General features: G+C 45.3%; 1 protein-coding gene across 17 annotated transcripts in view; it reads right to left on the bottom strand.

The window, feature by feature from the left end:
* ATXN1 (ataxin 1) overlaps positions 1 to 27,247 on the bottom strand; it is a 351,766-nt gene that overhangs the window by 181,425 nt on the left and 143,094 nt on the right. For 7 of the 17 annotated variants that reach the window (XM_061994524.1, XM_061994533.1, XM_061994527.1 and 4 more), the window contains 4 exons: positions 23,357 to 23,516; positions 22,597 to 22,724; positions 22,071 to 22,347; positions 15,892 to 16,015 (listed from right to left, as the gene is read on the bottom strand). The gene's annotated coding sequence lies outside the window, so the exon portion shown is untranslated. Of the gene's footprint in view, positions 1 to 15,891; positions 16,016 to 17,278; positions 17,559 to 21,244; positions 21,329 to 21,579; positions 21,635 to 21,769; positions 21,822 to 22,070; positions 22,348 to 22,596; positions 22,725 to 23,356; positions 23,517 to 27,247 lie in introns of those variants that run through there. The other 10 variants (XM_061994525.1, XM_061994534.1, XM_061994530.1 and 7 more) reach the window with 10 other exon arrangements.

The raw sequence follows: 27,247 nt of genomic DNA, 5'->3' as shown, positions 1-27,247 counted from the left end.
AGGCAATTAAATAGATCTATATCATCATCTGCAATTGCAAACCCATCTTGTAAGAAGCCAAAGTCTCCTGAGCATTTTATTTTCTTGCGTTTTATTTAGAACAGAGGTCTGGATAGCCAGGTGAATAGCCAGCCATAAAACAAAATGTCACATTACTGCTTACAACCTATCCTAAGGTGTGGGAGATTCACCTTCCACTCTCTGTTAGCTCTAGAGGCTCCCGATACAATCGTCAGCACTAGTGCCTGGGCAAAAGGGCTTCCAAATAAAATCAAACTGGAAGGCTTCCAGGACAGCATTTTCCATCCGCTCTGCACATGCTGTGCACTGCCTTACAAACAGCACTGCCTGAGAGAGTAAGATCTCCACGTGTTACTATCTCGTCCAGGTCTCCTTGGTGAAAATGAGACTGTCTCTAAGGAATTCAACACCACCACCAGTGGCATCACCTGGGGTGGTCTGCCCAGTTTGTATATCCACAGCAGCAGCAGGGGATTTGCATTCCTTAATAAAAGTGCTGTTGTTTCACCCTTTGCACAGGATCACTGATGTCTGACAGGGATTCCCCAACATCCCCCTGCAAAAGATACCTCAGAGGGCTTGTTTCTGTGTGGGTTACCACCACTGAGACACAAAGGCCCTACGCTGGTTCTGGTGACCTGCCCCATTTCTCCTCTTACTTACACACAGCTAAAGGGAGCTGCTGAGGCTTGGCAAAGCAGAATGGTACCACTATGGCATAAATACATTGCAGCACCCACAACTGTGAGTATATAAATATTTCAGAAGGTAAACTGTCTCTTGGCTTTGTTTGGCTTTTAAATCCACAGCTACCTTTTTAATTTGTCTGGGAAGCAGTGTGTGCACTGCCCCAGAGGAGGGCTATACAGTGAAAAAGTACACTACAACTGCATTTGCATTCTAAACATAAAAGTTACCGTTAATCACATCTGAAAATAAGAGAGTCTGAAAGGTCAAGATATATTTTTGAAGGGAAAAAGAAGTCACAGCTACCAAAACACTTTCAGAAAGCAAGCTGACAAACTTTTCCTTCCTGTCCCCTAAAAAAGACAACTCCTTTAGCTTGCACATGGCTGAACTGCTAGAATCAAACTGGCACAACCTATACCAGCAGCACAAGGCCAAAAAATGTGCTCTGCACACTTGGTGGTAAGCAATTTTGGAAAGCAATGTACCTATGAGCACTGCCATCGCCGAGTGACTTACCTCATCACCTGTGTTAACAATGCAAGTACCGAAAGCTAGCACAGGATTTATCAAGTGGGGCACCATCCACACAAACACTGCCCCACACAAAGCGACAGAACAGAAACACTCCTGTTCCTCACCTGGGCTTGGCTTTGGCTGGCCTCCTCTGTTTGCAAAGTATCGTTATTGATTCTCACCAGTCTCCCATCTTTGTTTTGCATCCTCTTTGATGCGAGTTTGTTATACTGGGAATGCAAAGAGGCAAGTGTCCCTGGGCTCCGTTGTGTAGGTAGGCTGCAAACATACTGTGTGTTTGTATGTGAAGTGCTTTACTCTCCTGATCACATCACACAATTATCTAAGAACCAGGCAAGCCATAACAAACTTCTAGTAAGGGATTGTGCACAAGCTCATCTGCACACAGATGTGGGGAGAGCAAGCTTGCTTGTTAAGAAAAAGCCCTACATTAGAAAATGTTGGTATTACAAAAGACAACTTACAATACATCTCAAGCAAGTTTGAGAATGGACAATAAAGACTACACATGCCCATGGGAATACAGGAAAGACAGATGAACATCTCTTTGCCTCCAGATTTAGCTGTATAGGGGTAACTCCAAAAGGCAATTTTGCTCTGGTTTTCTTAAGGCATTTTTTTCAACCTATCTGTAGGGCTTTAAAACTTTTCTGTCTTTATCTCCTCAAAATGCTGTCCTTCCTCCTGCAGTCCTGACATTCTTTGTGGTGAGGCTGTTTCGGTATCGTTCTTAATATTCAAATGTCAAGTTTGTGACACTCCGCTTCCTGGGCTGTTTAAAGTGTTCAGAACAATTATTATCTGTGAAATATTAAACAATACATTTCTACTACCTGCTCACAGCTTCAGCAGCCCTGGCTGTGACAGAACAGCACTTACACCAGTGACGTGCAGTTTTACAGACAGATGGATTGTTCAGCTTTTCTAGCAATACTCATCTCTTTCCCCAACTGGCTTTTGTTGTTTTTAGCAAAGCTACACATTTACTCCCTTTTTTTTTTCTGGAGCCCTGACTGTCAACTGAATGTACAGAATTTAGTATTTCAGACTTTGGTTCCACATATATTCCCTAACTGATAACAACTTTAGCATACAGTGAAACCATTGAGCTTTTTCTTTTTAATGGAATAGTAATTCTTTCCTTTATCATTTCTACTGCCCTTAAAAAAATATAGGATCTTTCATTTCTGCTTCTTTTTCCTGTTTCAGTACTTACTTGAGTCTCTTTCTTTTGTAATTTCCTAGACTACAGTTTTGTGTCTTTGGCTATAAAGGGTCTTTTTGGGTTATAAGAGGTATTTTAACATGTAGGTGTCTTGAAAAGCAACACACACCAGAGCTGCACAGTTGAGAATACACTGAACTCCTTCCTACAAGCTGCCAAAGTTTTGGAGATGCTTGTCATACAATGGTACAAGCTGAAAACAATGAATGCCTATTGCCATACCCAGAAACTGCATGTTGATGAGATAGATACGTTCCTCTTCTTTTCCAAGAACAGCTTTACGAGGAATGCAGAGACACCACGGGGAGCCTTCCATTAACAGTCGACACTACAAACTACAGATCAAAATGAAATATCCCAAATAACTCAAGGATAGCTTTATTTTCAGTGTAGGGCTTGATCAAGCCATAAATTACTTTGGTATCATTGTACAGGTCAGTTATTTCCACTGTTCTCCCTTCCAAAAGTAGAGGCTGTTTTCAGAACACACACATTTCTTTCAGACTTAATTAACTTCACTCCAAATCTGAGCCAAGGAAGTCTGATCCTAACCCTCCAAAAGCCAACAGGAGGAACACCAGTGGCAACAGAGAACAATGTGTTTACAGTACTCAACAACTCTTACATAAATACTTAAATCTCTCTATACTTACTGGTCATCCACATTTCCATCATCATCTTTGTACTTGGGAACATCTGTATGTTGGACACTATACACACAGCCAGCTGAAAGGAATTGTTTTGAGTGATCCAAGGCACTCCCTCTCCTCTAGAGACCTGTAGACAGCTAACAGAACCCTCACTTCTCACACAAAACGGGATCCTACCACCTCAGGCTGAAATCCAGTTTACCTATGTTGCTACAACGTGCTTTTGTAGGGTCATAAAAGGAAGTGTTGGTTTTGTTTCAATGCACCGAGGACCATCAGCTTTTTCATGCAGTTTGTCATGATGTGAAACAGTCAGGGCTAGAAATGCAACAATGAGGTTTAAACTCATGAATAATGTGCCCTGCAATTCTTCATCCTTCTGTTTACACTGCATTGAGAGTTATAAATGAAGTAATAAACAGCATAAATACAGTCTGCCAAAATATGGAGCCTGTCACAAATGCTTTTTAAAAAATAGCAAGGGTAATACTAACATCACAACCAGCATTCTTCTCACTCCAGTCAGCAAAACGTATCTCCCTGTTGCACCCAGAAGGATGGCGATGTCTGTCTACAGACCCACAGTACTATTATAGCTGAGCTCATTATTTTGAAGTGTTTGAAGTACCCTGAGCATGACAGAAGAGACATAAAAACAAGTTCCACTGGACAATATGCAATTCATACTGATGATAATTAATTCATATTCACAACTTAAGATGATGCTGTTCAAAAAAACCCCAAACAGTCTAGGATATTCAGAGAACCAGTACTAGGAGAAAAACACAAAACTTGGTTAACCAACCTACCAACACAACTTTACATATCTTTCTGAAATGAGTCTGAGTCTTCTTTCTCCTTCCCACTCCTTCAGAGACACTAGTATTAGGCCAACCTAAACTGCACTGATCAAGAACCAACTCTACAAGCAGTTCTCCTTTCTGCAGGAATCAGCTGTCAGGAGGACCAGTACTAATGTTTTTTAGAAGCAATGTAGGTAAAATGCAAGTGGAATTGCCTCCTACCCTAGTTAAGAGGTCTAGCTGAAGGAATAGGCATTCGTGTTGCCTTGAGCTTTTACAGTAAAACATGACTATTCCTTCTCTTGCCTTCCTAGGACTCCTCTGCATCTACTCATTCAATTTCAGGCCTCCCTGGGCACCTGGAAGCTGAACCATGTGATAGACAGGCATTCACAGAATGGCTCTACCATCGTCTCCCTCAAATTTCTAACCATTCACCTACCTAAGACATATCCCTACTCAGGAGAAGTTGCTCCTAGACTCAGGAACCTTCCACTCAGCAGAAGCTGGGCCAAAACCAGCATGATGGCCACCAGTAACACAGTGCTAGCTAGGTGAGGTGAATGGTGAAATGAACCCTCCATGGAGGCTTGTAGCAGGCTCTATCCCCAAGGCCAAAGCTTTTCAGTGCCGTGTCTGAGGTATGAACATGCAGAGTTTTTATCCACTTATGTTGACAGGTGAACAGCTCTGTGCTCAGTAGTAACTACAATTTCTTTTCAAGTCCCAAAGTTAAGAGGTGACCCAGGTCAGCATTCACACATAACACGGCACAGCCTTTCTCAAATACAAGAGGAAGAAAAAAAACAGCAACAAAAAGCCCAGCTACAGCATAAACCCCACTTACAGACACCACAAAAGCTCTCATTTTCCATGTCCACCCAAGAACACGAATTGTCCAAGGACTCTCCAAGAAGGACCTCTGAGCCCATCAGAGTGCCTCAGCTCCCTGCCAGCCCTGAACAAATGGGCAATTGCACCTACCAAAGCTGCCCTCAGCCAGCTAGAGCGATGCACTCAGCATCCAGGCAGTGGCTTCTCTCCACTGCATACCTACTTGGTACAGCTCTCTGTAAAACACACACATACAAGAACTTTACTAGCACAACGGGAAATCAGTGGCTGCAACTGCAAAGTGCCGGGTCACCGAGACGAAGAGCACACAATCCGACTGTGGAATGGCTGCCAGCAAGGAGGAGCCCCAGCTTTGCAGCCTCAAAACCACTGGGAAAGCTCTTGCCTGGCTGCTTATGTCCCTGCTGAAAGGGTAAGGCTTCCAGAGCAGCGCAGATCTGAACCGCCACACGTAGTCTGCAGCTTCACCCCGGCGCGTACTCGCGCCCGTAATGCGTCTCTCAGCTCCACCTGTAGCAAAACAACAGCCGTAGCAGAGGAACAATAGTCTCGAGGGCAGTGACCACAATACCTGCTAAGCTCCCTCTGAAGTGAACTGGTTGGTGAGAAATTCCAAAACACCAAGTGAAGGATGTGGTAAAGCTCCTGTCAAAAATAAAATAGTAAGGGCAGTGTCTCTTCGAGAGAAAAAAGGGGCAATTTGGCATTTGCAGTGTGTACAAGATGTCTTCATACACTTTCCTGATTCCTTGCCAGTAACTATTCAAAAAAGACCACTTAACAAGCAAACAGGTCTTCAGCACAACAAATAATAAAAAAGAGAGCAAAGCTTGTGCTATTTAAATACCACGAAACATTCTGCTAATCATGCACAGATGGAAGTACAGACGCTTCTGCCAGACGCCTTGTTCAGAAACTTTGCTCTATTTTTAATTATTTGATGCACAGAGGACCTGTTTGCTGATTAAAAGGGCACTGCCTTTAAAAGGACTCTATCAATATGGAGTCTAGTCTTCTTCTTAATGGAGGGTTTTAAAAGTAGCAACTCGTACCTCCGAGCTCTCTGCATCAATTTTTAGAATCTTACAAGCATGTGCTTGGTTTTCTTTCAGAGGCTTCTCTCACCTTGGGAAACTCGTCTATATACTGGGAAAGTGAAACTGATTATACTCAAGCTATTGTTAAATACAGGGAGTCAAACCATTTGGAGAATGTGTATTTCCCTCTGACATCCCTCAGTTTGTCCCCTTTCTGGTGTTGCAAGAAGGGTTATCAATTTTCAGACAGAAGCGTTCTTTTTGACAGTTTTCCACTCAGCCAAAAGCCTATTATTTTTCAGAAAACTTATTGTTTTCAAAATTATCAACCAAAACACTTATTAAATTGGGGTGGTTTTTTACATCTACTATAGCCACATGAGCATTCCAACAGCCTGTTCTTGGCAAAACCACAATGTTACACAAAAAAACCAAACCCTCCCGTTTGTTTTTCACTTCATACTTTCTGTGAACTTCACTCATTCAGCGGGTACTTCATTCCTGTACCTCTCCACAGCAGTCCAGGAATACTTCCCTCACTGAGGAGCCTCACTCAGAATGCACACCACGTTCTGTTTCTTTTCTTTTTGTGAATGAAGTGCTTTTCAAACCTTCTTTTTTTTGGGGGGGAGGGGGGAGTTAGCTTACATTTTACCTCAAAAGTTTTGCAACCTGTTACTGTAGAACTTTGCTACTGGAGCTGAGTGATGGCACAGGAATGACTGGAAGCCAAAGGAAAATTGCCCAAGCTGTTACTTTTGTCCCACCAGTATGACACATGGAAACTGTATTATATTTTGAAAGCTTACTAACATTAACAATTTGAAGTGCTGCTATTAACACTGTAAAAGAATCCTTTGATTAGTGACCACATCACATGATAATAAAGTAACGGTGACTCCATTATCTTATAAGCAAGTGACCCAAAGGAGGTGGCTCCTGACTTATGTCCAGGTACAGAGGAAACAACTGAATGAATTTGATTTCTCTTTTTACAATGCCAGCATGCAGTATTATACAAGCAAGTATATGTAACTGATTTTGTTAAGAGGCCAGCTGACAAGGCTGAAAAGCAAGATGCCTGCTGAAGAGATACTGCTGGAAGCCAGGGAAGACTGGCAGGGGCACATGGGACTGAAAATCCAATGTTCGGCCAGGGAAATGGGCACCCACAGTGAAGCAGCTTCAGAGAAGCAATAGAGGGGATTTTCCCCATGTGAGTAGAAGGGGAAGGCTGTATAGTGAAAGGCTTGTCCAGGCAGATCATCAGGGCTGCAAAGCTCAGAATGCAGCTATGACTAACAAGGAAGGAAGAGAAGTAGGTGAAACAACATTTAAATTTGCAGTTCTGCAGAAAATTACTGAGGTACTGAAACCCTCTGAGCATAAATGGATTTTAGACACATAGAAACACACACACACACACAAAATCAAGTCGAAGAGCCAACACACAATCAAAGCATCGTGCAGGTAACAAACCTGGCGAGGGAGCCGTACAAGTAGGTCAGATACGCAGCAGCGAGAACCGCTGAGCACGGAGAATCTCGGCAGAGAAGGGGGTGAGGAGCAACACTAATTGGCCAGTGACAAAAGAATAAAGTCTGGAAAAGGTTATAATGGGACAGAAAGATGAAAGGGTGAAACACTGTTTGGGCTATATAAAGAAAGATTTGTCTAACTCACCAACACATCCACCTGAAGCATGAGAAGCAAAGAAAACCAATTACACTTGACTCAGAAGCGGTTTTAATTCCCTTTCCACTTGGAGGAAAATCCAAGCAAATGCTTAGCTGCCATAGGTACCGAAATCCACTCCCAAACAAGCAGGGTCTGATCAGCAATGCTGACCTGTCGGCAACAGCTCCAAGTGCAGGGGGCCTAAACACACCTCGGAGATCCCAGGTCAGATCTCGTGTTCCCCAGGTCACACCCCGTTTAGACCCACACATTTCCATTTAAGCCATCCAAGTAAGCAATGGAGGTGAGAATCTGAGCCCTTATTCCACCACAGCTTTTGTCTGAGTGCCTCAGGGAGATGCAGAACATGCACAGTTCACCTTAAACATGAGCAGGAGCCTAAAAACCTGGTTTCTGCAGCACAGGCTGCACTGGTTTCATAGAGACACTCTGGCTGAGCTGTATAAACAGCACCAAACACTGCAGCCAGCCAGCTGACAGCTCAGATGAACGCACTTCAGAGCAGAGCTGCACACGTAGCAGAAGTGTGTCTTAGTTTGCATTTCTTCCATTCCACACAGCCAACGTGACATTCAACAAGTTTGACTCCTTAGGTAACAGGAGCATACTTGACTGCTGCTGCTTAATGCGTTTCAGATGCTTACTATAAACCTTCAACCTACCTCAATTTTCCTTAGGGTCCTTTCTGGTTGTACTTTAACAGATAACAACATCTGGATAACAGTGTCATGTAACAAATGTCATGCTTCCATTCAGAAATGACTTAATTCACTCAGTCACCACACACTGTATCCACACTCCCCCCTCCCAATCTGTGGCTTGGCTGCAATCAAAATAAACTGGCAGTGACCAAGAAATGGTAGGACATATCCATGCCAGTTTGTATCATTCTCACAAGTGAAGATCAGGCACCAGGACTGAGTTATTCTGTCAGCTTGTGCAAACATGGAACAGAACACAGACTCCTTCCTTGGTCATTCCAGTATTGTAGCAGTACATATATTTTAAGACATTATACAACAGATTTGTGTGCTATCCAAACAAACACACAGTGCAACTTTCAACTAGAGATTATCAGGCCCCAAGATCTGCTGTCATCCTCTTTACCCCGTAAAACAGAACACAGATGTGTTACAGGGACGGCACTGCCCTGTCACTTATCTCACCGCAGTTTAATTCATCAGCTGTCAAGTTCACAAAGGAAATCACACGAGATTGCCAAGGCTGTGTCATCGAAAACAAAAATATCAGGCCAGATCACAGCAGAGATCCAAGAAAATTTAACAAGGCCAATAAGTAGGAAACCTGAAACTCATCCCTGGTTTGATTACAGAGGTGATAAACAAGACTTAAGGAATAGAGGTGAAGCAGCTTCTCAGTTCTGCAAACTAGGAGATGCAAAGGCATTTGCCCAGATCCACCCAGCTCATCTTTGGCTATCGCATCAGCAGGTGCTGCTCACAGAGGTGGTGTGCTAACATGGCCCAGGGCAGCTGGGTAGCGACAAGGGGAAAGGTAATCCAGAGGAAAGAAACACCAAATCCAGGATGTATTAGTTCTCTCATTTGTAATAAAGTAGTGAGGAAGGTACCATTTCATTTGGGTGTCAGGGAGATAATTGCTGTTGTCAACAAAGAAACCTCCACCATATGTTAATGAGTTGAGTTTTGGTTTTTAAACTAGATGCTCACATCAGACGTTAGGATGCAATTTAAATCTTCTGTTAACTGAAAGATGGTGTCAATTCCCATGGTAGTGGTTTACCTGCATAAATATTGATGAAAATACCAGTATTGGTGTGTCTGGGGCCAAATATTTGGCACAGAAGTCCAAAGTTAATGGCAAGCAACGTTGCCTGCCCTTGCTGAGGGAAGAAAATAACCTGGGCTAAACCTGTAGTCCCTAGGCACAATCTCTTGTGAAATCATAGGCAATGCTGCCTGAGTCTCAGTCGCTTGGGGTGCTGCTCAGAAGGTGGACTGAGGGTGGCTTGGACAGTTCAGAAGTGAACAGACCACCTCTGAGCAGGGAGTTGAACTCAAATCACCACCTAGTAACTGCTTGGCTGCCTGTGCCAAATGAGTCTGAGATGGCTGGTCGTGGTGCAGGTCCCTCCACAACAGCTGTGCTGGTTAGCAGCATCTGCCACGGGACAGCTCGCACTCACAGCTGGAAGTCAGCCTTTCAGGACACAGGTGAGGCTTTCTGCTCACAGTCCAACTTCTTTTCTTACTCTTATGGAGGATATCTGTTTCCAACAATGCCAATACAGCACTACTTGAGATACATTGAGTCATTAAAACAATTAATCAGGATAGAAAACAGATTACATTTAAAAATAGGAAATAACGTGTTTCAATGACCTTCTGCTGGGTTTTAATTGCTTATCTCATTATACTCCCTACATATCTTATAAAATGCTAGGTTTTAATCTGGTTTGTCCTCTTGTACCTTTGCTTTTAAAACATGATCTATTCCACAGGGGAAAAAAAAAAGAATCTGAAAAGCAAAATGGAACTTATTTTGTATCATAAACTTTAAAACCAACCACCCACGCTACAGCAAACACACAGACAGTGAGGAAGTAATTGTATTCATGTTGGAATTCTGTACTTCAAGCCACCTTTGATCAACTTGATTAATATTCCTTTCAAAAGATTTTATAGCTGGTGTGCTTCATGAACACAATTAGAGTAGATGAAGCTGTTCTGAATTCTATGTTTCACAAAATTACTGTTCCTCTGAGTAATTTTATTAAAAAACCACATGTAACTACGTACAAATGCATTTCTCATTGATAAAACAAGCCTGTGACATAGCTCCCAGCACTGGCCAAGAGATATCATTGTGAACATCTAATAAATCAGCAAGCCTGATGATGCAATGTCATGTGAGGTAATGCACAAAATACTACACTACTTGTTCAAGTAGGAGAAAAAATAGCCTGGTTCTCAGCTCCTAGCGCCAGCTCAGCTAAAATGCAAACCTTCAGGTATCAGTATCTGCTAGTCAAAGTGACTGAAGTTGATCCACAAACCTTCCTAAGGCACTGAAGGCACTAAGGCCTAAAGGCAGTAAGACAATTTTAACCCAGTTCCATAGCATGGTTTCACACAGTCGAATTTCAGAGACACTGGGTCTGAACCACGACCCATCTGACTCCTACTCTGCAAGGAAAAGAGACTCACTTTGACCTTCCTGGGACTGTCACGAGCAGGCTGATGTCACTGCACCCCACCAATCCCCCAGCCTGGGGCTGTAGCTAAGCGCTGTTGAACTCAGGTACCCTCTAGGAACACTGTGATGTTGCAATTGGTAGTGAGACTTGTAAGGCATTCCCCAGCCAGAAACAAGGGTTGCTGTGGCCACTAGAGTGAAACAATGTGAAAAGGGGCTGGGGAAGAATAAAAAAGGGAGGTAATAGTAGAGAACACGCAGTGATAACTTCTTTATGTATCTCATATTACAACAATGTTAACAATCACCAGTATCAGCTGAACTGTCAAATAGATACCACAAGAAACAGCGAGGTTTTGTAAAGATAAAATTCCCTTTAAATTGATTATTCCGGTGCAGAGGAGAAATGACAGACAGAAGATACCCCTGGCACAAGTTTCTGCTGCTTCATGTCTAAATTCTGCCAGGTTAGGTTTTGATTTTTTGGAGAAATGATGTATTTTAACATCCTGTTTGCAGCACAACAGTAACCTAAGCCCCTCTTTTATTATTTTGGCAGATGTTTCACATCACTCCCGTTAAGCTTCACTTTTAACGTGCCTTAGTGTGGTTTCCACGTTCCTGTGACAGGGCTAAACAGTGTTTAGAAAACAATGCTATCCCCAGGCCTGCACTGCAGTTGCTGAAGCACAGATTAAGCACGGTATTCTGCTCGACAAGCTCATCACTGTTAAGTAACTCATCAGAAAATAAAGAGGGAATTATCAAATGGGAATTGCCAAGTAATTAGTTCTCTGAAGCAGATGACATACAACTGTTAAAGGGAGGGGCTTCCCTGTTAGTCATATGTCAGAGTGGAGAGTACTAATCTGTAAATAAAAATGCATTACATATGATTAGTGCTGTGGGTTTTTAACTGCTAGTGGTACGTGGAGAATAAACTTACAACTTCTCCTTGTGTAATTATCTGCTAGGATTTTTTTCTTCCTCTTGCATACAGTGATTATTCAAACCATTCTGGATCTACTTGCTGTCAGGCTATCTGGGGAACGCTATGAATACAGCACAATACCAGTCAGGGGACAGGCACAGAGGATAAGGAACAGGAGAAATGTATTTGCTTTCATGTTAATTTGAAAAATCAGTCTTCTATTCAGCTACTATGCATGGCACTGAAAAGGAACCCCACCAAGGATTAAAATATTCACTAGCACAACATTTCTGAGCGCAGTAAAGGAGGATGAAGCCTAGTTTTTGTAATTCTCCTCCTCCATTAAAGCCTGACTTTCTTCCAAGTAGTTGGCCTCACAGAAATATTAAACACAGAAAACTACCAGGGCCTTCACACGTGTGTACCTGACAAACAAAAATGTGGCAACAGTCACAACCACACTCCAATCCAAGTGAGAAACACTTCATCTGTGTGTTCTATGGAGCAAAGAATGACTCGATAAATCTTTGAGTTTACAGCTAGTCCCAAAATGGGCTGATTTGCCTCCATCACAGCATCTCACCACAAAACAAACCTCTCAGCCCACCATTCAAATCCAGATGCTGCCACCTGGGCAAGCTATCAGCCAAAACTCTACTTCTGCTACCAAGGGCTAACATGCAATCAAAAACATAACCCCTGGTATCGAGGCACGATAAAACCTTCCAGCACACCCCTGCCCAACACACATGGCTGGGGGAGAGGGGGAGAGAGCAGGGCACGCACTAACACTGAGGCTTATAAACAACTGCACATCACATCTCACCACTTTCATCCCCCAACATGTAGAAGTACTCCATCCCTCTAATACTTACCACTAACATCCAAAAGACAACACATTAAAGTCATGCTAACAGTGCACAGGACAGCAAGTCTCTTACCCCATTTGCAGATATACCTTCTTAAAACAGAAGGTAAATCAAATCTCAAGTAATACCTTGTAAGACATTATGAATGTGAGCCTTGTGTGTTTGTGCAAGCAGATTGCTATGCCCAACTCCACTTATACCTTAGACCATGCTACCAAACTTTCAATCAGCCAGACACCAGACCTTCAGTATCTGCTGAAGGAACAGCAAAACTGTGAAAGGCCACGACTGGAATGACTGTGTAGGGCTGAGGGGACCGCAAAGCCTCACTTCTAAGACAGTAGTCTGCACTTGCATCACTCAATTTAACTTCCCTTTGTGTTACCCACGTGCAAAACAAACAATTTTTGAAATATAAAATTACTTCTAACTGCTGTCCACTTGCACCTAGTTCACATCTTCACTCCACTTGTGCCTAACACATTACAAATCTCTCTTGCCTACCTTCTTTTACCTCTACAGCCATTGCAGACCTTTGTGAATGGTAGGAGAGGAATGAAATAAAACCAGCTACGATAAAAGAACACCGATATGGCAATCAAAAAGCCACTATTGGACCTGCTAATACAGAGAGGGATTATCTCGTTTTATGGTCACTACAAAGTGTCTTAAAAGGGCAGCTAGTTGGCCATTTACAGAGAGCAGTAGCCAGGAGCCTGCATAAAACAGAAATTATGTCTTATGTAAAACATGAGCCACGTTAGGTGGTGTACAGATGTACTTATGGAACATTCAGCACAAAAACACTCTTGCAAACGGGCTGTGGCTGCAAATCCAACCCGATAGTGTAACGTGATATGATTAATAGATGTCAAGTGACTCGGCAGCGGAAAACATTAAAAAGAACTCTTTAGTTGTTAAAATGTCCACTGTCTCATGCAAAAGCCTCTCAGCACAACGGTTTAAAAGAAAGCGTTGAGTCACTTGCCTACATGGAAGGAGGCAGTGCACGCTCTGAGCTAACAACAGTAACTCCATGTTTCGTACAGAAGGCTAAAATCAATTAAAGTCTGATTAAAATAAAACAAAAAAGGTATCTCTATCTTATTTTCACTAATCCTCGTGTCCTTTTCCAGGCCAGATGCTGGGCAGGCCGTGCGGGAAGGCTGCTGGGATTGGATGGGTAAGCACACCTGGAGCTCACACACGTTTCTGCCTGAAGCCACGCGATGCCTCACGTGAGTAAAGCCGTGAACACACGTGCAGAGCCACGAGGCCTAACGTCAGCTTCCTGAGATGTGTCCAAATGCATCCGGTGTTGGTCCCTCTGGCAGACTCTGAGGTAATAACCCAGGTCTGTCTACAATGGAGCAGGGCTGTCACCACCTTCACCCCGACACAGGGAAACCAGAAAGAGGATGGGCCCTGGCACGTGATGCTGTGCCTTGAGCTGTGAAACCTCTCGGCACCGGCTCACCTTTCCTTCACGTGTTACTACTGTGAGCTCCCTCCTGCTACAGCCAGCGACAGAGACAACATTTGTAAGGAGGCAGTCTCTGCCCCAGTAACTTCTATATCACTGAAGTTACACAGTGGGACTGGCTTTGATTGCTCCCTAGGGAAGATGATTACTAACGAGGACAGCAGAAGTGTCCCAAACTCAGTGACTAAAACGTCCAGCATCAAGAAACCAAACCAAACCTGACCTAGAGTCCACAAATACAAGCTGCACTGGTACAGAAAAAAGCAATCTAGTACCGTATTCCTGTCATGCCTCTGCACCAGACTTAACTGGGTTATATTTTTTTACCCACGATGTTTGCTTAGCATCCAATATTACCTGGGAATCACAGGAAATGCCAGATGTTGGGACTACTTGAGGTGACTTTAGCAATATGTTGAGGGTAACACAATCATTATTATTCATAGGAGATATGACCAATACACTATAAATGATTACTTACTCTAATTAAGAGATATAAGCCTTTCCTGGAGTAATCACTTCTGCAAACAAATACCATTTCATACAACCCAGGCTAATTCAGAAAACAAAAAATTAATTGCTTTGTGGAAATGGTAATGTCAGAACAAAAAGCTTCCTTCTGTTCCACCTCCCAAGTCAATAGCTGCCACCAAGTCCATTTTCTTCCAAAACACAAAGATAAAATGTGTCAGTGCACAGGCACTTTGGTTTTTCGCTCTCAAGAAATTCTTATCTGGATGTAGTGGTTACAATCCACCTCCACCATCCAAGCTCACTTGTAAACCGTAACAAGCACGTCTTCGCATGCAACTACTTGCTTAGACAACTTCCCTTTAAAGCACGGCACTCTTCCCCACAGCCACAATAAAATGTAAATGATGTGCTGCATACTTTCCTGTGGCATGCTGTACACATTAAAAAGTTATCCTGCAACGGAGACTTTCTGATCAACCCCTCATAAACAGAATGCTGGGTAATTAAGTTTTCTGGCTGCAAGTAGAGGGGAAAAAAACCCCTTTCATTTTCCGCAAGTAACTGCTACACTTTATTTGCTTTTATTTAAAGACAGAGGCAATTTTCTTATGATCCTTTATCCTTTTTTTTTTCTCTTTAAGCATTAGCAGTATTGCCAATCCCAAGCAGTTAAAAATCGTGTAACAGGTCCAAAAAAACCAGGCTGGCTTAATGACAATCAGATTAAAGAAATAAAATAAAAATTTATGTTCTTTTTATTGGCAGTACGATCGTGGAGCCCTGAGAGTTGGTTTTTTAAAGGTATTCTCCACAACCAGATGGGGAAGAGAGAGAGAGGAGAGGGAGAGTAGCCTGATATATGTGCACGATTACATGTTCTCTGGATACAGCATTTCAGAGGGGAAAAAAAAAAATAGAGAATAACTGAAAACATTCCTCAAACCAGGGTAAAAAACACCCAGATCCCATCAGCAGTGACTAGTTATCCTGGGAAGCGCTCTCGTGGCAGACAAAGTTTCGTGCACAGGAGGAGCTCAGGACACTGGAAAAGTCAAGCAGGCTGCAAACAAGAACCACTGCAAATGTTCAGAAAGGTGCCAGGAGGATTTATAGGACTTCACGTGGGGCCTTTTACAACAGAGATCAAAGCCCGGAAACTTTTCCATTCATACTATTGTTTTCTAGTAACTGAATATGCTCTGAGCTGAGGTGAGTATAAAACCACTCATCTGGAACCCACTGTCCTGTAAGCCACCGAACTGAGTCACCAGTTTATGGAATTCTTCTGACAGAGTTCCTCAAGGACCTCTGCTGCCAGGCAAGGGAAGTACAAATGTGCAACGGGTAGGTAATCGTACAGGCACGGGGAGGTGTCCACGCTCATTCAAGCCCACTGCAGACAGTCTACACTTACTAGGGGAAATAAAAAACATTATATCCTCACCTTATTGGCAGTGCATATCTGTATGGCGAAGACAAAAATGAAGGTGGTCACTCAGCTACAGGGGTCGAGAATAAATTCACAGCTTGTATTGCTTGCCCATCTGGCTTGGCCTGTGATGTGACTGCTGATCCAAGAGTCGAGGAGAGGGAAACCAAAACGGAAAGAAACAAAAACACAGTTAAAAGTCAATTTACAACACCCTAAGACAACCCAGCGCAGACCCAGAGAGACTGTTTTGCTATTACTCAAGCACAAATAAACTAGAGATTTAATCCTGCAGACAGAGCACATACAGTAGAGCGCAGAGCCCATTTATTCAAACCGAGTGCTCCTTTCCTAAATGTGATCGTAATGAGGTGAAGAATCATAAGTGAGTGGAGATGACTGTCTTCACTTGCCAACAGAACATATTTTATTTGAGGTGGAGCATCCTCCAGAAAGCACACTGCTGCTGCAACTACTACTATTAGGTGAAAAATAATCAGCTTTGAGAAAGCGACACGATCTCGTGCGCTGTTTTGTTATTAATGACGGCACGCTGGAGTCCACGCGTATGACTGCAAATTCCCCAATGATATTAACAAAGGAAAACTCTACCCATGGGATTTTCCTTTTTTTCCTATTTCTGTATTTTTGCTCAGTACAGTTACAAAGAACCAGCACTGAATTTCTGCTGATGTTACATATTAAACAAAAACCATTTTAGTTTTTCACCTGGAATCTCACCAACTATTTTTATCACTCTTGGGACAATAAAAGGATTTAGTGGGATCATTTTTCCCTCACTGAGAAGCACTTCTGTTGTTTCAGTTTATGAGCATACTTACTCGTTCCTATTTATGGAAGGATTTACACACATACTTAGCTCCAGACAAGTTCTTTAATCAATCCTCATTCAGCAAAACCTTCACTGGGACATGGACTTTTCAGACTGGGACCAATGCACACACACACACATGTGCACGTGTCATACAACCAGCTCAGACTACAGCTTGGAGAGGGAAAAAAAAACCACCCTCACAAACAAGAAGCATCACATTCTCAACACACACACACAGATCAAAAAGGGATTATGGTCATCCATATGGTTTCTGGCTTTTTGCACAAGTCAGGAGTCTGCGAAGTTTCTTGTATTTTAAAACATTAGTCACGTATCAGCTCTGCCAAAAGCAAGTAAAAACCTTCTTTACATAAAGAATGTGAACCACCGAACGTGGCTCCAAAATACAGTGTCTTTGCCCAAACACCTATTTATTTATGTACTGCTCTTCAGAGCCTTGCACAAAAGCAAAATGCAAGGATGAGGCCAGGATTTTCAGTTTGCAAAGCTTAGGCTACTGAAGTCCCTGGAATGCAGCACGTCGCCCCGTTGCAATGAACTATTTACCTGTGCCAAGCCTGTCTGTTTCTCCAGCTGATGAGATCTTTGTTACAGAAGAGTTGGTTAGAGCAGCCTCAGAACAGTCCTACAACAAAATCTGTTAACTGCGCTCTGTGAACTGTACACACTGTACCTGTACAGTCCCCCAAAGCAGCCAAATCACTCCCAACCTGTACGCTTGGCTAAGGCTGTCACAGCCTGACGTCTCTCAAGCGGCAGCAGCGTGAGCTGCCTCACACGCTGGAGTAGGTTTGCAGCCAGCCGGCGCTTCAGACCATCGCTGCCACCCTGACACACGGTTGGTTCCTTCACAGCCTGCCACGCTTCTTCAATTGCATCTCCCCTTCAATTAGTACCCCTCAGCAAAAGCAGCACGCTGCGCCAACGACGACAACGGGGATCCTGCCTGTCATCTACCAAGACGGGCTGCTAAACTTCAGTGAGAGGAAAATCAGGCCTCGGTTTTGTTTTACTAGCTACGTTACTACAACAGTTATTTTTTCATTTCTGATGCTTAAATCCTTAGTTGCTTTTCAGGTCACTGCATCTAAGTGTCTATTTTCTTAATTATCAGGAAACTAGGCCACTGGATCTATTACATAAAAATTTTTGTTAAGTGAAATTCCAGGTCTCTTGTAAAATGCCTCTTAAAACAAGACTGTTTTATGCTCAACCTTTCTACATTAATTCAATCAGGCCTGGTGGGCAAAGGGAGAAAAGTTGCAATGTTTCCTTTCCAAAAAGTCTTTTTAACTATACATATATGGCCTTTGTGAAAATACTTTCTAACGCTCCCAGTCACACGGGTAATTTGTCTTACAACAAAATACGTATAAGCAGCACACAAAAACGGTCATTCTACTGGAATCATCCTGCACACGTTATTTCTCTCTCTCCAGCCAGTCCTCCTAACAGGCTCCTTCAGCTCAAGCCACCTCACCTGCCCAGAGGCCCGAAACAGATGCAGCAGTGCCGAGCAGAGGATATCCTCTCCTACCAAGACAGGTAAGTTAGTCCAGGCCTTGAAATACTGCACTGTGGGTTTAAGAAATTGCCCATCAACTGCCCAGCCCCTCACCTCTCTGAGAAGAAACGCCTCTGCTTGGCAGGCAGGCTGAGACCTGCAAACTCGTCACACTGAACCCAAGACTGCAAGAGCTGAACCACTGAGAGGCATTTCTCATTACCTCCTCCAGCTCCGGTGCTTTACCATCAGAGAGATTAAAATATCTATTTTACTGAGATATTTCTGGATTGCATTACGTTCCAGCTTGGTACTACAAACGCTCGGGAGCTGTGGGTGCTGATGATTTCTCATCACCCAGACACGAAATCCTCCGGGCCAAGTTAAATATTAGTGTAAGTGCACGCAAGATTAGTGACTGGAATAGGGTGTTAACCACTTCTGCAGACACTTAACGCAGCTCCTTAATCAGGCAAAAATCCTATTTAAGCCCACGGTGCTTTTTTGCTGTAAAAAGACAGAAGATAACGGTGATACGCAGCAGATCACTTTCTGAGCTCTGTTACTCTACTACTCTACTGGATTAAGGCCAATAAATGGAGTTATTCTAGATGTATACCCATGTAAGAGGCTCACAATCCTGTCCCCTGGAGTCACTCCAGATTTATGACACTTGGAACAGAGCGCCAAATTTGGTGCCTTTAAAATAATTATACCTAAGTTTGTGAAAAGGTGTCTCAAAAGAGGTGTCCAAACACTGGGAACGGCAGATAAATATACATTCCTTTGGTTAACTACATTTTTAAGAGCAGCATGCAGTTTGAAGCTCATCAGACCACCTCTTTTTTTCAAGGTATTGCTAACTTTGTGGCTGAAAGTCTCCTGCTGTAATATTTCGATGAGCAAAGGGGATTGGGGAAAAAAAAAATATCCATATCAGAAATGAGTTATTTAGCAATGAGAACACTGGTTTTAGTAACACATATTTAGTTTTCTTTCAGGAGAAAAGGAAGTCAGATTTCACCTAAACCAAAAAAAGGCCTAGACCTTGCTAAGAACAAGTAAGAAGCTTAACAAAGTGATGACACAGGTATCGTAGATTTTAATTGTAATGGTCAGAAGGTATAAAGTGCAGTATGGGAGTGGAGAATAACAAGCCTGTGGCCTCAAACATAAATGCTGGAATGGGAACTGTTACAAACACCACGCAGCCAACAAACGGTTAAACCAGCCAGCCAGCAGAAAAAAAAGGCAAACTCCAAAGAAACTTTAGTGCAAGCTTTCCCAAGCCAAAAGCATTTTTACAAAGCACCGCACCTTCGCTTGTTTACTATTAATAAACGCGAGTGGAAACTGACCATCTGGGTAACCTGCTAAGCACGCCTCGGACTGTCCCATCTGCCTGACACTTCAGCAGGCAAAGAACACCCTTCCCGAGAGGAACCACCACCGGCAGCCTTGCAGTTTTTGGCAAGCCCAAGGCAGCGGCCGCGCCGGCCGTACGCCACCGTCACGGCACACGCAGGTAGCCCCACGGGTTGCCCGCCTGCCACACACACACACACCTGACTGGACGGTGAACACCGTCTGTTACCATGGCAGCCTGATCTAATTACATGACTGATCAGGGCTGGAGTAAGCGCGCTGAAAGCCCACACGGCTGACATGTTCGCTACATGACGGGAGAGACAGACAGACAGGCGAGCGCAGAGGAAAATCTATCGACCTCTGCCTTATGTAAAAAGTGAAGAGATTACAGCAGCCCCAGACCTGCTGCCTGTAAAATTCCAGTAGGGTTTTGTAACCATTTAGGTGCAACAACGTGCAATTACAACTTACTATTATCTCGCAGCACCGCAAAAAAAATAACTACGGCGTGATATTTTCCCCGGCCATTCTCAATTTCTCTTTCCCTCATTCATAACCCTTCCTCCGTACCATGAACCTGAACCGTCCCCATCACCCGAGCAGAAGCTGGCTAACGCAAAACCGGGATTTTCCTTCAGGGGAAGGCTTCGTTCGAAACTGAAATTAAAAGTCCTTGACTTGTGGGTGTGTAAGCAGAGTAACTCGCCGTGCCTGACCACATCTGACACGTAAAGTAACCATTACTGCATAAAATACATAACCATGAGCCTTAAAGGTTAAAGTGTAACCCGAGTTACAAAATATGAATTTCTTTAGCATATGAAAGGGAAAAGGTCTCTGGCAAAGGTCATCTACCTGCACCCTTGCTGATCTCCACACAGAAAACATTTCTACGGAGGAGGGTTTTACAAACCCGGATTTCTTCGTCTGGGCATAACAGGAATGCTTAAAATTCCACCCCAGTTCTCCCCGGGGCTGGGGCTCACGGGGGAAGGGATGCTGCTCGGAGGAGTCCCTATTACACAGCATACGGTAAACAAAATAAAAATAGCCCGTCGCTCTCGTTGTCTGCACAGTGCATTATATAACGGGCTTCCGACTTGTTTTCTTTTCTATTATTACTCTTCAGTAATTCCTCCTCTTCAATAACATGTAAATCGCTCCCAATTCTGTCATTTTATTATTATCGCTATTACTATTACAGTGGGAGCTAACGTTTTCCAGCATGCTTTAATTTACACTTTAATATTCTCGGGAATTGCATTGACGGATTCAGCACCCGCAAACATACACGGGGTCATTTATTTGTTTTCTACCAGCAAATTACGATGCCTTAGGCAAAACGTAAAAAGAGAACCAAACGCACCCCCCGCAGCCCAACCGCCCAGCCCGACCCCAGCGAACCCCGAGACGGAGCGGGGAAGGCGGAAGGCGAGCGGCGGGAGGGCAGCGGCCGCCGGCGGAGGCGAGCCGAGCCCCGGGGCGGCGGCGCGGAAACCCGGCTCCGCTCCCCGCGGGACGCCGCGGCCGGACCCCCCCCCCCCCTTCCCCGGTTTCTCCTCCTCCTCCCCCCCGGCCCTCCCGCCCCGGCCCTCCGCCGGCGCTGCCCCTCCCGCCCCCGCTCCCCCGGCCGGCAGTACCGGGTGGCGTCTGCAGCCGGCCTGGGCCCTGAGTGAAGCGGAGCGGGGCCGCTGCCGGGCACATCCCAGCCCCAGCGCCGCCTCCTCCACCGCCTCCTCCTCCTCGCTTCATTCACCCTCCGGCAGCCGCCCAGCGCCGTACTACATACGCCGTGCGGCGGCGACCGGCCCTGCCGGCACCCGGCCCGCCCGGCTGCGCCGCGCCGCGCCCCGCCGGGCCCGCCCGGCGCACACGCACCGCACCGCACCGCCCGGCCCCCCCGCGCCGCGCCGGCACACGCACACACACGCAACCCCCGTGTCGCCGCACAACACACGCACCACCCGACACACACCCGAGCCCGCCGCGCCGGGGGCACTCGCAATATGTCCACCGTCCCTGCGGCCACCCACACCCCGCCCGGGGCGCGGGGAAGGCGGGGGGGAGAGGAAGGAGGAAGGCGGGGGGGTGGGGAGGGAAGACAGGGCTGTGCGAGCGGCGCCACGGCCCCGGCCCCCGCTCCCGGGCGCACCGTGTCCCCGCACCCGCGCTCCGCTGCCTCCACCGGCGCCCTCGGCCATTTCGCGGCCCCCCCCAGCCAACCACCGCCGCCTCCCTCCCTCCTTCCCCCGGGGCCGGGCCCGCGGCGGCGGCGGCTGCGGGCCGGGCCAGGGGCGGCCGCAGCGAGGCGAGCTGTAGCCCGGCGGGGGGTGGGCAGTGCGCTCCCCTCCCCCCCCCCCGGCCCCGTGTTTTTTCCAGCTGGAGATCGCCGGCGGCTTGCAGTCTAAACAAGGGAAGAAGCCGGGGTGGGGGCAGAAAGCAGAGGAGGAAGAAAAAGCCACTTACTGTAAAGTGTCAGTGGAGGTGGGGTTGGCGGGGGGGGTCAGAGAGAGACTCGCACACAAATGTCTTCCTAGCTGATCACGGGGCTTGGGTCTGCTTTTTTGTTTGTTTGGTTTTTTTCCTTCCCCCTGCAGTGACACAGGTCCGGGATGTCTCCACCACTGTAGTAGAAATGATGTCTGCGGTACAGCGCTCGCTGCCTCTCCTCTCTCCAGCATGTAAATGGGTAATAGAAGCCAAATATGGAGCAGTTGGCTGCCTCTGCAACAGCTCAAGGATCCTACTTCATGCAAAAAAAAAAAACGGGGGGGGGGGGGGGGGAAGAGAAGGGAGGAGGAGGAGGAGGCAAGGCAACACTCTGGCAGGCGGCCAAGAGAGCCACACAGATTATTGCATACGCACAGCACCGCCGGGCCAAGGCGGCCTTAACCCTTTGCGGGGCAGCCGCACGCTGCCCGGGGGTGGCGGCGACAGCCCAGGGGCGCGGAGAGGAGTGGGGTAAGGGAGGGGGTCTCGCCTTGCCACTTACCTCCTGCTTCCCCTTGAAACACTTCTAAGGCCAGACTGGCTCTACGGCTGGATTAATCCCTGTGCACGCTGCTGTTCCACATAGGTCCCAGCTCCTGTGGCAGGCTGCGTCGTGGGGATCTCAAAGCACTTTGCAAGGGGAAAAGAGATGAGCTGGGGAGTGAAAAAAAAAAAACCCAAAACAAAACGAAACCTATATTGTTTAAGGGAGGAGGAAGAGACAGCTAGCAAAGCCTGCTGTCCTTCAGAAATGGCAGGGAATGTTGGTTTAAAGGATGCATGAAAATCAGTTGCTCAGTCAAGGCTGGTCTGTCTCTCCAAGGGAGGAAATAAAACTGTGCTGGAAGCCAGGGAATGCTCTGAAGCAGACTCTGCGAGAGTCAGAAGAGGGTGATTTTATTTAAGATGCCATATTGCATTTTGCCGTGGAGAACTGCAAAGTGATTTAGAGCAAGAGCTTGCATCCCACTCCCTTTTTTTCTGAATTAGTTTTATTTATCCGGATCCTTGGCATATGCTTGAGTTGCTTTGTAGAGAGTACCTTCCACTTCATTCAGACCAAAGAGGCTCTGACTCATACTGTCACCGAACTAGAAGACAGGCATGGCTGAACCACGCATGTTTGGGTACTAACTCCCTCTGGATTCCTCAGCACGCATTTCATCAAAGATCCCCTCGCATCCCTAGCTCTACACAGACCACAGCGAGCCTCTCCCAAACTCCCTACTCCCCTTCCCCCCCGCCAAATCAAGGCAACTTACACTTCCCCAGCACTCCAGCGTCAGCTCGTTACTCCCTTCTCTCAACACAGGTCTCTGCAGTGCCATAAACTGCAGTGACAGGCAAATAACAAGCACAGATGCAAACTGGAGACTGGAGAAAACATCCTCCTTCTGGACTGGCTCAGTCTGGCCTTCAAGTCTTAGAAGAAAAGACAAAATCTCCCATTACCAAGGGGATACAACTTAGAGAAACAAACTGTAGAAGCGATGAATGGGAGGAATACAGCCAAGAGACAACCTGACAGGGGTCCATAAGGAGCCCTTCACTCTCGGCTTTGGCATCAGGAAGGGAGGTACAGCCCAGAGAAAGCCTCTCCCTGCCCCAAGGACATTGCAAAAAATGTTGCATAAATACCAAAGGCCGTTATGTACCAGCTCCATAGAGCCGGACGCTGAGGGGTCACAGGGCTTCAGAAAGGCCTCAGGCGTGCACTCCCTGCTACATGGCCATCCAGACCAGGCTGTTTATTGCAGCTTGTACCAATTCCCCATGACAATAAGCCCCAAGATACCAGGTTTCTAGTGCAGGCATCTCTCCTATGTGTCCATGATATATTTCCATTAGGTTTCAACATTAAATCTAGCATTAGAGTCTAGATGCAAAGTACCCTCGGACGCAAGACTGTCATGCAGATCAGCAAAGTAGTCCCTTCTATAAATGACTGTACTAGTTCACCATCATTGCTAAAGAAGATCATCATAACACTGTAAGCTGCTGTGCTCTTGATTTAGAGTTGATACTGTAATATAACCAGTTTTATGAAACATAAAGATCTTTTACTACAGCACCTTCTGCATCTTTAGCTCAGGTTCACTATGAAATCCAACACTGCTTTCTGTTCTGAGAGTGGTCTGGGCATAGAAGCAGCAACAGGCCACAATGTCTGGACAAACGTGCCACTCAGCACTATGAGAGAGTGAACCTACAGCAGATAGCAAAGTTATCTTCACCCAGCTAATGCAAGGTTCATTGATTTAATAAAAGGAACCAATGGAGAGAGACAGAGACGGGAGATTACTGAAAATCAAGTAAAAGGCCCAGGGAAGCTGTAACCCCCATCCTCAAGGTTCGGTTCTGAGTACGCGGCATTCTCCCATCTGACACCTTTTTTATTCCAGTGGCACAGAGTGTTACCTCAGGAGAAAGGAATCTTTCCTTCTCCAGCGCTCACCTTGCCAAGAGGTGTGGCACACACAGAGAAAGAGAAGCCACATTCATGCTGAAGCAAGCTTTGGGCAACTTTCCCTTGTGCAGCAGGCTCATGTAAGAGGCTTATGTATTCCTCCCCTTCGTGGCTATGGTGTTTGCCACTGCACCCGCAATTTCTGCCACACTCTGGGCTCTATAAAGTTTGACATCTTTCTCTATGTTTCTGCTTCAGAGTTGAGAAGAGACCCCTAAAATGTAAGTCTACTGGAAGTCAAAGCAATATTGCTCTCCTGAGCCAGCAAGCAGCCTTAACGCATGGCTTTGGGCAGTGCCACAACTGCCAACAGCCACGTCAGGTTCATAAGCCATTCCACACCTCCGTTTTGCCTTGATACGTGCTGGTTTCATTAACAGAGAGATGAGGGGACTGGGCCTCCGTTGCCTGGTACACAGGATATACTGCCATGTCACAAGATGTCTTTGTGCCTCTGCAGCACCTCCACCGAGGGCCTACGCTGGGGCTCAGTGTATTCCCTCCGTAAGGAATACCACAAAGGATGGAAGTGAAGGCAGAGGGGGTGGGAAACAGCACCCCAATGTCACGACCTTTGCTGAGTGGTAGGGACTGAGGTCCCCCAGTATCTGTTAAGGCAGTGCAGCCTATTGACCCAGAAGTGCAGAAGGAATGCAGAAGATAAAGTAATTTTCTGTGGAAAGTAAACACGATTTACCTGCCACCACGATAGTCCAGGTAACAGGAATAAAGGGAAGCAGCTCAGCACTGAGGTGGTCAGGTCCTGCTCATGGGCTACCCAAGACGCCTACAGTGCACTTTCAGAGCACCTAAGAACCACCCTAAACCCCATCACCTTGCCCCCTTCTGAGGAGGGGTCCCTGCACCAAAGTAGCAACAAACTTCCAAACAAAAGTCTTTCATTGCAGAACTTCCTGCCCCTGGGGAGGGGAGGAGAGTAGAGCTAAGTGGCAGACGCTATTGAGCGCAGTATGGACAGCGGCTCTGACACCACCGTGGTGAGTGGGACACGAGAACCCACAGCAACTCAAGCACTTTTATTTACTGCTGGTGATGTGCTGAAACTGGTATGACTCCCAGCTGAACACAGTCTTGACCAAAAGGTATTAATCAACTTGACATGCAAGATGCACTCTGTCTAGGAGAAACCATCTTTCAATCCATTAGTTGCAATGTGCCGTCTGCACTGCGTGTTTTACACAATTAATAGGAAAACTGGGAGAGGAAGAGGCACAAGAAGTTGAACTTTTTTTTATAAACCATTCAGATTCAGGGAAATCGAGTGATTGACGAGGTATTGAATGTGAAAGGTAATTTCACCATTATTGATCATTGCAGTCTAAGCCTTCAATTTGTCATAAAATGACATTGTTGGTCTCATTACAGCCTCTAGTGGACAGCAGTAATCCACTTCGCAGACCTGTCAGGCAGTCTGCTCAAATGACAAGCTTCATCGAGGGGGAAGGTTACTCCGAGGGAGCATGAGCATACAGGCATCCTAATCCCCTGGCAAAAAGGATTTTGGAAGACAATCAGAGATGTGTTGTCATTGCCGGTGAGGGGCCTTGCTTTACTCTTCAGGTATCGTCACTGACTTGTAAATAAACAGAGAACTTCTGCTATTCATTTCGGTTTCAGACAGCTTTCATGAAAACTAAATTAATCTCAAATATTTTTATAACAGAAAATATTGGTTGCCATGTTTTTGGCTTAAGTAAGATGTTTTTATTCCAACTCAGAATCTGCCGACTGTCCAATCCACCTCCCATCTATTTATAGCCCTCTCGCATCCAGATAATTTTTGCTAATGCAGTTATTTTCATCATTATTTCAGACATATGCAGCTGATTTCACGTATTTTAACAGCTTTAACAAATGAGAAACTATCATGTGGATTACAGCTGGCTAATTAAGGTGTGCTCCTTTTTTTAGGGAGGGAAGTTAAAAACGGAGACAATCTGAACAGATAATGCATTTGGAATGTATTCTTTAACTTGAAGTGCCACTTACATGAACACAGTAAAATATGTCTAACATCTTTATTTTCTGCGTAATCACTTAGAAATGAGTGTCTCTCCTGTCAGAACAGAGATGTGGATGATCTTCTCCAGAACTCTCTGATTGTTTTCAGATGGAAGGAAATTAGATTGGTAGACACTGAGAGCCAACGCTGCCTCTTTAAAGCTGCAAGGATCTCATGCAAATTAACATTCTGTGAAACGAGAGCAAAGCATTCATGAAGACTATAAGCAAGTAAGTAGTACTACACTGTGACTCAGAGAGAAAAATCTTATGGTCTGAAATGCTGAGGGTCCTTTGCAAGTGGCATTCCCAGGAAAGGCCGCTGTGAATTTATCTTCCCCCATGGTGGCTAGGTGTGGGTTGTAGGGTCGATGAACAAATCATCATTTGTCATGCCTTATCTTATAGGTAACAGGGTATTTAGGGTAAAAAAAAATGTTTACCTTATCATTGTCTGATTTTTTAAAAGAAGCAATCAAGTTCCTCTTTAAACAACAATAGCTTCAATGGCTTTAACATAACAATTGGGCCTTAGATGCAGATCTGAAATCAGATGATTTTGTTGTTGTTGTTGCTTTTTTTGAACAGGGGAAGCAATTCATCCAGGGATTAAGAAAACTGATGAATCCTCTGAAGTCTTAAAATCCAGACTGATTTAGTCTTT

This window comes from Colius striatus, chromosome 4 (genome assembly GCF_028858725.1).
Source record: "Colius striatus isolate bColStr4 chromosome 4, bColStr4.1.hap1, whole genome shotgun sequence".
Lineage (NCBI taxonomy): Eukaryota > Metazoa > Chordata > Aves > Coliiformes > Coliidae > Colius > Colius striatus.
The sequence above is the reverse complement of the archived record's forward strand: the minus strand, read 5'-3'. Positions and strand labels throughout refer to the sequence as shown.